Below are 13,644 nucleotides of genomic sequence, written 5' to 3'. Positions count from 1 at the left end.
GGTAATTCCGACAGCTACTGACTTGGCTCCCGCTCGCATTTGGGAAGAATGTGACCTCACAATACTGTTCTTTCAAAGGCCTATCCCTGTCTGTTCTTCTCCCAGACCCGGCCTGAAGCACGCCTCTGTTCCTGAAGAGGGAGAGAGGGAAGTAGGGAGAAATCGAGGAGGAGAAATAGTGGAGAGAGTGAAACTGTGTGTGTGTCTTTCCCTAATAGCCAGTCCAGAGGAAGACAGGTCATTGTCATTCCAGGGCAAAAGCAAGCCTGGACAGTATTATTCTTCTCGCTCACTGTCTGTGCATGACATCGGTCTACATATAACAGACCTCGTCTGTACAGCTGCATCACAAGCAGCTCAACTGTTAAATCAGAAATAACCATTACAATTAAGGCAATAGAAGTGGTGCTTTAACTGCATTTTGAGTTATGCATTGCATTGTTTTTTTTAGAGTGTTTTGTTTATGTCCATAAACTTCATGTCCTGGCAGAAACTTACCAGCACCTTTTTTTCTGTTTTTCTACAGATTTTTTCTTACAGTGTGAGAGAAAGAGAGAAGGCAGGAGGGGATGTGATGCTGTGGACTTTCCTCATCATGGGCCACCAACCTACTCACCACAAGCCTTCATTGATAAATGCATGCTTTTCAAACACATCACAGATACATACATAAAAGACAATAGACTCTTCTTCAGCCTGTCACTCACTAACTGGGTCACTCAAAACAGCTGGACAGACTTTTGTCTGGTGTTCACCCACACATCTCCCATGGCAGGCCAAAACCACCACGTGGTTTGTCATCCATCTCTATGCCAACTGTGCATGTTAGATCTCAAAGCAGTCATCCATCTCTTTCTTATTAGGCGTCTCACCATACAAACAGCTCTGAGTCATGTCCTAAACTTCTTATGATACTCCATTCAAATTGTTTATACAGATTTATTCCAAAATCATCTTGTTAAATAGCAACTCTACAAGTGAGCACCTTCAATCAGCACTAGACCAAACAACACATTTTTTAAGATGGAGCCAAATGGAAATATATATTGCATAGCCATTTAAGTCATTTGTTTTTTCCCCCTACATTTTGCTGCAACAAAAGAATGAGGCATTTTGGGGCGGACAATGCATTGGCAGGGGAAGAAAGGTTGAGGGAATTGTTAAAAATGGGCTCCTGGGCAATCTCTCAATTCTTCCATTAGCGCACACCCCTTGGCTTTGAAAGTTTCAGTCAAGACATCACACTCTTATTTGCTCTGTTTAGCCACTTCACTAAGTGCTAAGTTGATTTCCTGGAATTGTCTCATTTGGTAAGTCAAAGAAAAGTGGCCGTTAGTCATAAAAAGCAAGATAGTCAAAACAACCGTAATTAAAAATAAGATCCTTCAGAAATGGCCAAGCTTTTTATTTTTGGCAGCCAAACAGTATAAACTTGACTCGTTTAAAGCCATTAGTGGTAATAAATTATCAAACTGAAGTGTCTATTTGCTATATAGTTGTAAAATAGTGAATGAGCTGTTTTCAATTAGCATAAATTCAAGACTTCACTGTTATACTTTGATTTGCAGACGATCTGGGCTCCTAGACGTCCGTTGAGGGTGGAAGAATTTGGCATTGTTGGAAGTCTAAAAAAAAGCATGTCGGCTTTTCAGAAGTGATGATTTCAAGATCCGCCAATTCATTCTTATCTGGGCCAAGAATGAATGTTTGATATCTGGATATCGTTAACTTGAGGTACACTGTGTTGCTTGGAGTTACAGCATATCTGATTACTGGTGTTAATGACAGCCTTGAAACTGATGTTCTGATACATCGTGAAATAAAATAAAAGCTGTCCAGTATTTTATAACCCTGTATAGCATTGCATAAACTTGCTGTTTAGAAGGAAAGTGATTCACTTAAAAGGCTATAGTGAATGCTATTCCTTACAGGATGCTTTTATTAGCATTGTTGCATTACTATAAAATACTATAAATAGCTTTAAAGACATTGTGAGGAGTTTTACAAATGGTCTGGTTCCATGACAGTTTCTTTCTGTCTTTAAACCGTGGTCAAGTGCATGAGAGTAACCTACTGAAATCAGTACAGAGTAGCTGTTGGTTCGACAAGCAAGTAGACTAGACATCTATTTTACAAAAATAGAGCTTGGTTTATTCCCAAGCACAGTAAACGTGAGTCAAAAAACCATAAATTTAATGACTCCAACACCAGAGCAGTCCAGAACAGCCCAGGAGGTCAGATAGCAAAACCATCTAGTCAGTTTCGTGGAGCTGTACTGATATAAGCCCAATAATAGGAGCAGATGACGTTGTTTAATACCCTGAATGTTTTTTTGTTTAATTCTTGAGAAAATATTGTCTGAGCTTCTTAAATGTCTACATCAGTGTGTTTTATAGGATCCCTAAAGTAGCCATAATTGCTTGTAATGCAACACACAGTAGAGCTGGCAAATGCATATGAACAACACTTCTGCAATAGCAATGGTTTTCTTTATATGCACAATAAAATATGTGTATGTAGTCCCGTATTTCCCGTATAGACGCAACAAAAAGAAATATATGATTTGCACTTAAAATGCTGAATCTATCGTTTTAACATCATTGCTGTTACTATTTACAAATCCAAACAATGTCACTGTTTAATTTTACAATGTGGCTAGCATGTCCTATGAAACAGCATGGCATAAAGCAACTGTTGTTAAGCATCCAGAAGACAAAAGACACACCACACTCTAAAAAAATGGTTAGGGCCTGGGACTGCAGCATTAGCTAACTTCTCCGTGATTAACCATTTTGAATTCCTCATAATAGTGTTTCTGTCATCATAGCTTCTCAGACATTTCCTTGAAGATTTCTATCTGCAATGCAAACACACCCTGGGAAATATCACGCTAATCACCATGATTCCAGCATGTGCCTCATTTTCCGCTGGGAGTAATGTATCTGGAGCATAATGCACAAATGAAAACAATCAAATCATCTATTGAGGTAAGAGGAAAATCATGTTCAGGAGGCCATGCTGGTAAAACCACAGATTAAAGATGCTTAATTGTATGCTGGGTGTGCGTACAACTAAAGTAAATGCACTGCACAAATGTCTTTATCTCTTAAGCAGTGTTGTTTTTCAAGTGAAATCGTTGTTTATTTAATAATTTATTTTTGCAATATGTGTCATTGTGCTTTTACGGAAAAAAATAAAATAAAATAACAATAAAATAAAATAAAAATAATAATCTGATTAAATCAGTATTTTGTAGTTTTACTGAATTAATATTGAAACAACCTTTACCTGAGAAGCAAAATTACATAAGAAGATAAAAAAAAAACATTATTGAGAAATTAGTTGTTTAGATAATTGTACTGGAACACAAGACAAAGAAATCGGCTGATTAAGAAAAATAATTTTTAAAATGTACTACTATGCCGCATTGAATGCAGTGCAAGTTTGGCTGTAAGTGCACTTTGCAGCAGCACTGCACATTTTTAAAGCTCACATGATTCATAGATTGCACATCTGTGGAGTCAATCAGTACTGCAGTCGCTGAGTCAGTGTGTAATCACAAAACCTTCCTCAAGAACAGGAAGACAGTAGACGCTGAAGCCTTTCCTGTCAATGAAAGTGCATATTGTAGACAATGAAACAAGGAAGCATAAATTGGGGGCACCTAATATGAAGTTGGGTAGAACTTCCCTTAGAGTTAGTATATGTACTTAAATGAGGGGTTATAATGGGTATGAGGATTGAGAGATCCACCTCATTGTTTGAAGGAAAAAAAACAGTGTTAACAAGATTAATTGATATTCGCATGTAGAAAGACCAAATAGGAAATATGTCAATATTAGAAATCTTGCAGTTACTTTCCTAGGCAATGCATTTGAGTAACTGAACTTAATCTGGCCGTGAATACTGGTTTAAGAGCAGGCCTGTGTGTTTAGATATTGGTTGATGAGATTTTTCTTTAATGCATTCCTAATCGTTTTACTCTGTAAGTGTTAATTGATTCCTCAATAGATTTATGGCAGTTTCCAGATGGGCTGGCTACCAATCAGGCAGACTTGCCCCAGAGCAATTCCTCAAGTGAAGCAAGACCACAGAGGGGAGGGCAAAGGTCATCATGTGGTTCAAGCAGTACCTTCATTTTCCATTATGAATGAAGGCTGGAATTAAAGGAATAGTAAATGAAAACACCCTCAGGCCATCCAAGATGTAGATTAGTCTGTTTTTCATCTGAATAGTGGAGAAATTTAGCAACTCATCAATGGATCCATTGCAATGAATGGGTGCTGCCAGAATGACGCATTTAAGAAATAAGTCCATTATTAGGGCATTTTAAATTAAAACCATAGTTTCTGGCCAAAATACAAGTCTATAATCCATAATAATGCTTCCTCCAGTGAAAAAGTCCATCTCCTGTTTTTCTCTCACATCAAAATCCTTGTATTTGTTTAGAACTGTTTTGGACTGTTTTCAGTTGTAACCAGTGCTTGATCTTTGAACATTTCTCTTCTTATTCAGAGGAAATGACTTTTTACTGGAGAAAGCAATATTATGGATAGGGGATTTATATTTTAGCTGTGATATAAGGGTTTGAAGTTAAAAAATGTCTTGATAGATTTATTACAAACACACAGCTTTTTGCTTCAAAAGACATTCATTAATAGACTGGAGTTGTGTTTTTATCAGCTGTTTGAGCTCTCATTCTGACGGAACCCATTCACTGCAGAGGATTCATTGGTAAGCAAGTCATGTAATGCTAATTTTTTCCTAAATCTGTTCGGATGAAGAAACAAACTCATCTGCACTCATCTATCATTTTTTTGAATGAGGATAGATAGATAGATAGATAGATAGATAGACAGATAGACATGATTTTGTGATTTTTATTTGAAAGGTCCACTGGTCATAGCCGTGTTTATAGTAATGCTCATGTGTGTTGACCTACTTGAATCCCACACATGAGTACAGATGTGCATGTGCAGTGATGCCTGCATAAAACTGTTATGTTTGTGTGAATGATACTGTTCTTTCTCAGATATGGGTCCATCTGTCACTCTTAAATCAGCTTAAGCTCAAAGAGGCTTCAGCGCCTCTTGTCTGCGCTCTATTGCAGTTTCTGCTTTAAACACTTTCAACCATACCACTGTTTAGCACTAGCATTACAGTCTTCACCGTCTGTGGCCTAAAACCTTGAATGGCATTTAAATTAATATAGGGGAATCACCTCAGTATTTCACAATAAACGATTTCATCTTATTTACCTTAATGGTAAAGTGGAAGTTTAGTGGAAGCTGATTGGTGCCCATCAGTGGGTCAGTGTGCCAGCGTCAGTGGGATGATGGCCCATCTGTGGATGTTTCCACATCTGCACACTCTTAATACTGTAATCCAGCATCACACACAAATTACACCCAAGCCGTTCAGTGTCTAGCCGAAACGAAGTGGACTGTGTGCGGTGATTGGTGCTCAAGAAGACATTAAATGTGAGGTGAATTTTTTTAGTCTTTTGAAAGCAGGTTTTTTTTGTATGTTTTACCTTTATTGGGTTTCTGTTTTGTTGTGTTGTGTAGAAAATACTTTTGTTACTCTGAGTTTGATGTGTTTGGTCAGGTGTTGCAGTAAGGATATTGTTGTGATTATAGAGAGATGGTTTGGCCGCCACACATGGTCTCACCCACAGCAAGTGTGTGCTAATGGGTTTACGTTACGCTAATAAATCACCGTCATCCATAAACTGGTTGTGAGAGTATGTTACGAGGCTTTAACAGCTCCTCACCTGTGCCAGCGTCTCTCATTTACCTGCCCTGCTAGCTAGCATGTATGGCACTCCTCATCTGAATCCAACACAGTCATGGGTTTAGTGAATACTGAGGATTGTTTCTGTGTCTGTTTTATGCACATGTTGTTGGTAACTGTTGCTTTCACATTTTCACATCAAATACCAATGCATAATTTCCTCAATAAATGAAGCAAAGTTCTGCCGTTCAAATATTAGGTATGAGGTAGGTACGATTTTTATTACAGTAAAAACAGTAACATTTTAAAATATTATTGCAATTTAAAATAACTGTTTGCTTTTAGCATATTTTAAATGTGATTTATTGTGATAGCAAAACTGAAATTTTTATTAGTTTTTAGTGTCACATGGTTCTTTAGAAATCATTCTAATATGCTGGTTTGTTGCTCAAGAAACATATCAATATTGTAAACAGTTGTGCTGCATAATATGTTTACTTTTTGGGCATTTATTTGAAATAAGAGTATTAATTTCTTTAAAAAAAATCTTACTGACCCCAAACTTTTGAACTGTGTATATTCTGTATCTATACAGTAGAGATACATTCAAAGCATTTATCTCTACAATGGCCATTTTTGTCCCTTTGTTATTGTTGACAAAATCAAAAATCTTTATTTCTGTTTCTGTGCTAAAATATTTTAGTTCATATTTCTACATTTCAGGTTTGTACTGGAGATTTAACATTTGAATCAAGACGTAACCATTTCAGTGACAAATGCAAAGTGATTCAGCCAAAATTCAGGGAACTTATTCTAAAATCTTTGCGTAGCATGAAAACATTTTACCTAGAAAAATCTGCCCCCACAGTGTCTCTACACTTTTGAGAAACAACAGCTCAGTTAATCAGAGCATGTCATGTTGTATTTGGACGACTTTCAACAAGTTGTAGGGTGGTGCTGGTGGTTTTGTTCCTAAACAGTGAAACTAATCAGCTCTCTTGTCTTGTCTATCTTGAATGTGCACAGAGAGGTGGATTCTCAGTTTCTCTCTCAGCGATAACTGTGTGGATAAAACATATCACTGATAGTAAAAACGTGTAAAAAGACCAGAATGATCAATTCTGTGATTACCCTTTTTGATTTTATTCTATCCAATGATTTGTGTAAATACCAAAAATCTATGTTTTTTTTTTTCATTTTAGCTTTCTAGCAAGCAATGCAGGTTGATAAAAACTTTGTGAATCACGATCTTATCCACATTTATTCGCACTTCAGAGACCTGAAAGATTTCCCTGAGAGAACCCAAAGCAGCACAATAAAGGAAAGTATTTCCCATGTCACATACCAGACAAGTGGATTTCTTGCTACATTGAGCAGTGCCTGCTTCTTTCGCTGACAGGCCAGGTAGTCCTGGGTCAGATAATGCCTTTGAGAGACACAGACACAATAGTTCAAAGGAACAGCGCTGGCATTTGATCCATTGTCCTGACAGGCCTTTGGAGACCACCACCCACAGAGCATCATCTTACCCAGGTAGAAAGGCAAAGAGCGCGGTTTGCTCTGGATTAATTGCAGGTGAGCCGTATCGGTGGACTGTAGTGGGCGACAATCAGCCGAGCCATTGTTTCGTGATCTTTGATGAGGTTTTGTGTGGTTCTCGATGACTTCTTGGGTTGGTATGCACGTTACTTTCCTCTCACGCTTTGGTCAGAGTTATGTCATATGTCTTGAATGAGTGACTCAGGTTAGATCTGAGTACTAAGTATCTATCTTGCATGCGTCTCTGGCTGTCTTCAGCCGAGCTCAATCATTCTCCGCGATGCTTTGATGTGATTTGATGGAAGGTCTGTTTGTCTGTGTGGTCCTGGTTGGAAAGCATGACCCAGACTGATGTCACGGGTCATCAGATCAGAACGTTTTAAATCCACCCTTCTCTCTCTTTTTCTCTCGTCAGGCTCGCAGGGAGATTAAGCAATCTGCCGGTTGTCATGAACAATGATCATATGACAGGATTAGCCACCCAACAATCATGACTGAACAGCTTCTGTTTATTTCCAGAGCAGTGCTTACCTCATCGTTAATAATGCATGGTACACACGCACTTACAAACCTCACTGTTTGCTGTAACAATCTCGTCTCACACCTTAGATTCTTTTCAAACATGTAGCAATTAACAAAATGTAATCCTGCTTTCACTGCAAGTGTTCACATGATATTTATCAGATGCAATGCCTGATGGCAATTAATAGCACAATGCTATAATTTTTAGTTCTTTAAATGTAATCACAATCTATTGTATAAGTGTGAATGTTATACAGGAAAAAATGTCAAAGTAAAAAATGAGAGAAAGATGATTCTGTATGGTAGGCCATATAATGAGATAGGATTAAAATAATAATTATTCTATACAATGAATTACTACTAGTGGAGATCATTTAGGCCTAAATCATTGCTAAACTTGTTACAGAAATGCATGGCTATAGGATAAAAAAATTCTGATTGGATAAGCCTTGAATAGCCAATAAATGTGCACCTGTGACAGCATGTCAACTGAATTCCTGTAGTATATTCCAAATTCTGTATTTGCAGCTATAAAAATCTCACAGTTAGGCTAATGAACTACAGTGGTATAATTTCTGTTTTATTTGGATTGTTATTAAGAAACGTTTACTTTTGAAATGTGTTTATTTCTATTGGCAACTCTAAAAATAAATAAAGAAATAAAAAATTATAATTCAATTACTTTAAACTATTTACTTGAAAAATTAACTTTTCAATGTTGCAATGTTTCAACGCACTTAATGCTTTGTGTTCATGATATTTCAGTTGTATTTATTGACTAAGCACTTAACAATATTGTTATTGCTACACATTGCAGTTTAAAAAGAGATCTGGTTTTGCCAGTACCTGAGCCAGAATATATTTTCACTGCAAATGTGTCACTCTCTCTTTTTTGTTTGTTTCTTTGCCTTACAAAAAAATTGTTTTTGTTTTCATAATATCATAACCAGCAAGTCTGTGTTATTGTATGCTTGACAGGGTTATCCTAAATTTGCATATAGAGTTGAGAAATAAATACCCATGACATCAATGAGATCTTTCTCGAGAATATTTTTTTTCTTTCCGTTTTTTCATCTACACAGCAGACATTTTTTTCTCCTTTTATAAATTCTTTTTATTTTTGCCTTTTTTTCTAGTAAAAAGACTAGACATGTGTTGTCATGTACTTTTGTCTTCTTCCTTTTCACTTTTATATAAAAAAATGAAAAAAAAGACAAAATTATATTCAGTAAATAATTAGACATACAGTATTTATTATACAAATAATACTATATTCAGGGACACACAGGTTTTTAGATTTTTTGTTTATTTATTTTACGGTGCAACAAGACATATTTTTATATTATTATTATTTTTATAATATATTTTTTGTTTATTTATGTACTTTTATTATTTTTATTTATTTATTTATTTTACAGTGTACAGGCTGATGCTCTATGGCCTTTTTGTCCCTCATGAGTTTTTGAGTCTCAGTGGCTGTGTGATTTATGGGGTTCGGACAGAAGGCAGATTTTTATCTGCTGGATGGGATACTTTGGCCATTAAACAGGAAGGATAACTGTTGACTCAGCAAAAACCTCTAAACAGTGTGAAAGCAGTTTAAATACATGCACAAACACATACCCGCAGACCCCCCCTCCCCCAAAAACCACCTCTGGCACGAGCTGTTGAGGTCATGGGCAAATAGACGTTTTGAGAGGTATGGGTTTGTGGGTAATTGGACTGACAGCGGAGTGGAGTCAGGGCTGCTGATGTTTATTTACCTCTTTTGTTGTGCCATGAGCAGGGACAATGAAACGCTCTGGCCCGGGCCCAGGATGACATCGCCTCTTGTACTGTCAGGGCCCGGATGCGATGAGCTTCTGCAATCCAAACTTCCTCTTTGCCAAAAGATTTCCCGGGATTCTTCTGCTACGTCAGCCTGAATGAAGGTACAGGCTGAATCTGGATATGGGATGAGGTCATGGAAGACCCGAGAAGCAAAAAAAAATATGTCTGAACTTCTTAAGCTGAAGTCATTGTTGTCTTTATTGAAGGTGCGGTGACTGTATAAACAAAGCTTCTCTCTTTTTGAAACACGCTAAGTTGCTAATGTGTTTTTAAATATTTTTTCATGGTGGAGTTTTGTTACAGTGCAGGTAGAGCTACTTTTGGGCGTCTCAAGCATTTAACACTCTAGTGTTTTTGTTCTCTCCATTCTGTTGTTTTGTAGGTCAAGATCACACGCCCTTACCAAAACACAACTTTCAGATCTTCGCTGTCCTTTGGCATTCTTTCTCCGGTCGTTAGCATGCAGCGTTGGTGCTCATGGGCCGTTTCTGTGATGCAATGGAGGGCTGTGCTCTTCCAAGGAGAGGAACTTCCCTTCTCTAGCACATTCCTGAGTGTAGCTGCAGGCAAGGGTTGGACTCAAACCATGTGCATCCATTACAGGAGAGAAATATCATCAAAGACTGTGTGACGCAACACTGCCAATCAATGTCTTGACAATTTTTACACCCCAAGCTCATTTCTACACTTTGAAAAGATTTACAAGTTTGTTTAACGTTACTTTATGCAGTGAACCCAAAGGTGTACTCAACATTTTTTTTATAGCAGAATCAATGCAAACTGTACATTGCTCAGAGACGCAAAACAGTGCTGCGATCTTTGTTCGGAGCAATTTTCATTGGCAAAATTGAGCAAAAACAAGCAATATTATGTCTAAAATGTAAGTCACTTGTTGCTAACTTTACTGAACTTGTATAAAATGATTATTAAATTAGTTATTATGCTGATATCTGCAGAAAAACGGTACTCTTTGTGTGATATAGATTAAGTTAATTACATTAAATTATATACATATAAAAAGCATACAGAAGCATTTTTGCTGTCTACAATTTAGACAGCCTTAAATTTTGAGTTTTAATAGATTAATAAATCACGTGCATGCACTCTGTCTCTGTTTGTGTGATTTGGTGATATACTTGATAATGTCAGATCGCACATCATTACAACAACACTTACCATTTTATCGCAGAAGATATACTATATATCGCAGACCCCAGATTCGACTTGAGTGGAAAATGAAATCATCCGCGGTTTTGTGCCCACTTGTTTGCAAATGAGCAAAGGTGTTTTTAGGAGTCTAACTTGCAAGCGCCAGATCACTGATTCGTCAAACCTGCTTTCCTGCAGTCCGTGTTCTTCTGACTTCTGACTATTTTGTAGTAAGTAACGAATATGCTTTGGGGAAATGTATCGGAGTAAAAGTATACATTTTAATTAGGAAATGTAGTGGAGTAAAAGTACAAGTTGGCTGAAATATAAAAACTCAAGTAAAGTACAGATACTCCCAAAAAATACTTAAGTACTGTAACAAAGTATTATTACTTCGTTACATTACACCACTGGTGCACGGAAATGATTACAAAAGGCATGCAATAAGGTTGGAAGGGGGAACATTTTGGGTGAACTATCCCTTTAAGTACTGCAGAATCAGGACTATAAATTGGTTGTTTGCAAAGGTAAAATTGGCAAAAGTTATCAAATTGCTGACGCACCATGTGGTTGATTTTGTGCAGTGAATGACTGGTTTTGCCTGATGACAGATGCTGTATAAAAGAATGAAATGCTGTGAGGAATGCAGCGTTAGCCTGAGAACAAGTCATTGGCAGCATCGGTGATCCTGAACTAATTTGGACAAGAGCCGGAACGAGAGACAGCAACCCAAGCACCACTCGGTTAACCCTCCATCTCTCCGTTTCAACATTACACCGGAAGAGCGCAAGAGAGCTGATTGTTAGAAACCGACTGTTGCCGTTTACTCTGCTGTTGGCCTTGGATTCCCATAGGCTTAGAGGTCACCACAACCAAACAGCAGGGGTGTGAGAATGATCCTAATGTTGCTTCTTGAAGGAGGAATAAAAGATGGCTTCAGGGGGATCGGGTGTCAGCCGGGGTCAAGGCAAGTGGAGGACCTTTGGCAACTTGAGTATGTAGCAGCTTGCCGCTGTCTACCGTAGGATATCATACCCATGAGACGCCAACTGGGCGGAACAGGAAAAAGATCACAAATGGTGCCTCCTTCAGAAACGGTGATTTAAATTTCCCCGGGTGTTTGGCTTTTATTAGCTAAAGAGATTTGTTTTATCCTGTACCAAACAGGTGGCAAACATGGAAACATACATATTTTTTCAGTATTTCTTTGTTTAAAAATCACTTTAATAATAGCAATTCTTAATTATCGCTGCTCTGCTTCATCATTTAATATCTGCTGTCTTAATCAGTATAAAATGCACAAAAAAATGTATTCAATTTAAATGATGCACCAGGCAAATAGTTTTAATTATTATTATTATTATTATTTTAATGTTTGAAGGCCTGTTTTTGCCTAAACAATGTAAAAAAATAAAGAGATTTTTCCCCCTGTGATATAAAGCCACTTATTGTGGGAGAAAATATAAAGCAAATTGCAGGATACAAGGTCACACTGAGGGATATAAAAGTTACAATATGATAAAGTAAATGCCTACATAAAAGCCATATATTGTGAAATACATAGTGTATATTGTACAAAGGGTATTCTGTGAGATACCCTTTTATTTATTTCACTCTGAGGCCAAAATGGGCTTCAATGCTAATCAGCCTAATTTAAATGGAAAGGAAGTGTGTTTGTGCTGAAAACAATGACAGTTACTATAATCGAAATATGTTGCAGTGCTATTTCAGTGCATTTAGCTGAACTGTTTATTGAATTTGCCCTATAGACTTACCAACTAAACAAACAAAGCTTAAACAAGCTTGCTGAGATGCAAGTCCTGTCTAAGCAAGCACATAAAGAGATCTGTCTGGGTTTTGATTATAAGTCGAGCATGAAAAACCCTCATGGCTATTCTTGGTCATTTGAAAAGGCCATTCAGTGTCAGGAAATGAAACAGTACGATTCCCTCATAAGCTAATTGGCTGGATTGCAGGTGTCTAGTTTCCTATAACTGTTTCTCCAGCACACTAAATGTCAGTTCCCTTGGCTACAGGGCCTACTGGCAAGCTGAGGATCTGTGTTTGTTTGTGGAGAAGTGCACTTTTCTGTATCAGGTGTAGGTGCTCTATTCCCAGTTTTGTGATTAAGTTTGTGTTCCTGTGCTGAAATGTATTGTCACGATGCTCATTTGTGCTGCAGGGACCCAGCAGGACACCAGAAGCCTGAGAAGTGGTTCTCACGGCTTTTGGCAGCCGATCGCAGGACGTTCATTAGCCTCTGTCAACATGCATATTGTGTGTGTGTGAGTGTGTGCATGCGTGTTTGTGTTCTTTCAAGCAGCGGCTTTGTGCTTTGTTAGTGGTCTGTTGCTCCAGTGATTTTATATGATGGTACTTTGAGACTCTAGTTGGCAACATAATAGATTCTGAGGTCGGCTTGGATGTTTCTCTGATATTTATTTTATACAGCAAGAAGTTAATATAGAGTACATTTTGGACTAAATTTGGCCAGTGAATTTTTTATTTTTTTCAAATATAGTTCCAAAAAGAAGTTCCACACTTGTGTATCGTACTCTGGAGTGATACAAAAAGTTAAATGTTGGAACAATGCTCAGCCAATCCGATTGGAGGACCAGAACTAACTGTATTTTTGTAATAAACAAATTCAAGACATTTTAAACCTTTGCTTCCAGCTAAAATACAAGTCCCCTATCCATGATATTACTTTCTCCAAGGAAAAGTCATCTCGTCTGAATCAGGAGAGAAATATGTACAGATCAAGCACCATTTACAAGCAAAAACAATTATAAACAAATATGTTGGTGGGTTTTGTTGTGAGAGGACAACAGTGGATGTACTTTTCCATTGGAGGAAGCATTATTATGGATT

At 37.5% G+C, this 13,644-nt stretch overlaps 1 protein-coding gene across 1 annotated transcript in view; it reads left to right on the top strand.

Moving 5' to 3' along the window:
• Positions 1–5,431: 5,431 nt before the first annotated feature.
• Positions 5,432–13,644, top strand: part of LOC107705409 (uncharacterized) — a 47,074-nt gene continuing 38,861 nt past the window's right edge. The window contains exon 1 of the mRNA XM_016508685.1: positions 5,432–5,480. The gene's annotated coding sequence lies outside the window, so the exon portion shown is untranslated. The remainder of the gene's footprint in view (positions 5,481–13,644) is intronic.

This window comes from Sinocyclocheilus rhinocerous, unplaced genomic scaffold, assembly GCF_001515625.1.
Source record: "Sinocyclocheilus rhinocerous isolate Xijiao unplaced genomic scaffold, SAMN03320098_v1.1 scaffold564, whole genome shotgun sequence".
In the NCBI taxonomy this organism is placed as follows: Eukaryota; Metazoa; Chordata; class Actinopteri; order Cypriniformes; family Cyprinidae; genus Sinocyclocheilus; species Sinocyclocheilus rhinocerous.
Note: the sequence above shows the minus strand (reverse complement) of the source record. Positions and strands in the feature narration are given on the sequence as shown.